Here is a 2,572-nt window from a genome sequence, read left to right as displayed (position 1 = left end):
AACACCTCCATATAGTGAACACCGAAATATTTACACTCTACTCTAAATAGTGAACAATCGAAAGCCTCTAAATAGTGAACAAAATTTTAAAAGCAACGGCAAGCATAAATTGACAAAAAAATACCAAATTTAACCGGAAATGAAAGCGGTTATTCCCTGAAATTTATCACTTTATGTTTATTACTAGAAAAGCTGCTACTATTTGATGCTAATGTTTATTTGGTTCTTGTCGAGTTCCAACCGCTTGTGCGTGAATGTGCGCTGTTTTACGTGTTTTTTATTTTTATTTTTACAACGCTTTTATCAACTTGCAATGTTGTGTTCCAGAGACTTTCAATGTTGTGGATCCAGAAACTTTCAATGTTGTGTTCCGACACCAAAGCAAAGCTTTGAAAAGCTCCTATAAAAAAGCATAGTGAATAGGGCGAGGTAGATGACATCTAGATGTCGCCCTATGTACTACGTTTGCTACACCGGAAATAGACGACACGCCATTTCTTTAAATAAAATTAGTTTGACTATTGTCAACTAAATCGAATGCTTTGTAAGTGAAGTGACTTGTGGACCACTTGAGGTATAGGTGGACCAGTTGGTAACCACTTTGGGACCAGTTGGTAACTAGTTCATGGGACCAGTTGGTAACCATTTGGGTACCAGTCCGGGAACCAGTTGGGAACCAGTTTGGGACTAATCCGAAACTACTCACTAATACACTTGAATTGATATGAAAAGTAATATATGAATGTATGATGTGGGTATATGAATAACGACCGCTTAAAATCGATTTCAAAGTTCTACTTTCGCTGTAGAAATTTTAGGTCTACGTTATGTAGTTTGACTATTGTCAATTACATCGAATGCTTTGTATTGCATGCGCTCCACGTTTTTCATTTTCAATTTCATAGATTGTTTATAATGACTTTTGCTAAAATTTCAAAATCAAAAGTTATCAAAACAAATTCTATGGGACTGAGAAGTATTATTTTCTACTTTTTAGTCCATTTATAAAAGCGTTGTATATTAAAAAGTTTTTTTTATATTATTTATTTTTTTTATTTTTTGTGTGCTAATAAATTTAGCATTTAAATAATTGTTAAGTGTTATCATGTCTGCGAGGAAATTCCTTTCGTTTAAGCAAAAATCTGAAATTGTTGAAAAAATCGGAAATTTATGGTGTAACTGCAGACATCTTCATAGAATGGTTTCACCATTGCTTCGTCCCTCACGTACATGAGTAATACATTTAAAATTCCTAACAGTTTTACCGAGTATTTTTTCGTTTTTAGCTGTTATTAGGTTCAAAATTATTTGCTAAGCTATCCTATTGCTTGATAACGCCCCTAGCCATCCGCCAGAAGATGAACTTAAAACTGCTGATGGCTCAATATTCGTTGTTTATATGCCTCCAAATTTAACGCCTTTTATTCAGCCTATGGATCGAAATGTTATTCGCTTAACTAAGCTGTACTACAAAAAACATCTACTGTATTAGCTGTAGGAAAAGATGACATCACACAATTTTTAAAAACTAACTTTTGAAGATGCTGTATCATTTTTAATGCTTGCTTGGAATCAGCTGAAGGCAAGTGTAACAGCGAAATGTTGGAAGCCTTTATTAGAATGTTCCAATGCCACAGAGCCAAATGAAAGCGAGGATGAAGACGATGATGTTCCTTGAGCTTACTTCGCCAAAAAATATTGCCGGAAAAATATAAAGAAATCGATGATATACAGGGTCTGCTGCAAGTTGTAATACCGAAGGTAATTTTATTGACCCTATTGACATTCACCTGCCCATTTCGTTTTTATGTACATTAATTGTCTTAGGAAACCTACACTGAAAATGATATCTAAAATTGGAATACAATCGAAGACGACGAACCAATTGATTTAGAGAAATATGCCGAGGATACTGCGGAAGTTGGTGATGATGACCAAGGCGAAGGACAGATCGGAAATCCTATAAAAGCCACTGAAGCTATTAAAAACTGACTATGCTGGCATAATAGTATTGAGAACTCTACGTGAAAAAGCGGCCCAAAAGTCAATTTCCTTATGCATGAAGCAAACATCTATTCGCGAATTCTTTCAATAAACATTCATATGTCCATTTATATTTTCCTAAGTATACATTTATTCCAAAGATCTGTTGCACTTACATAATAAGTCAACCTTAATATAGTGAACAACCTAGATGCTGTGAACAGGCCATGCAAAGATTAGTTCACTATATCCAGACACGACTGTATATTTGTTTCTTACCTAGTTTTAGTAATTTTTTTGATGAAAATACAGTCAATTCCTCTAAAAAAACGATATACACTTGCGATAAGGACTTTTCCTAATTTTTAACCGACTTCCAAAAAAGGAGGAGGTTATCAGTTCGTCAGAATATTTTTTTTTTTATGTATGTTACCGCATAACCGATTTCGATAATTCTTTTTGCATCGGAAAGGTAGTGTCTCAGAGGTGGTCCCATACTAATCTGGTTAAGATCCGATCAGTGGATCATGAGATATATATATATTTTTTTTTTATATGAGAGTTGAAGTCGGTTTTTTTTGCTAAAAAT

This window comes from Rhagoletis pomonella, unplaced genomic scaffold (genome assembly GCF_013731165.1).
Source record: "Rhagoletis pomonella isolate Grant_MI unplaced genomic scaffold, Rhpom_1.0 Rhpom_scaffold_00655, whole genome shotgun sequence".
Lineage (NCBI taxonomy): Eukaryota > Metazoa > Arthropoda > Insecta > Diptera > Tephritidae > Rhagoletis > Rhagoletis pomonella.
This window is presented reverse-complemented; position numbering follows the sequence as displayed.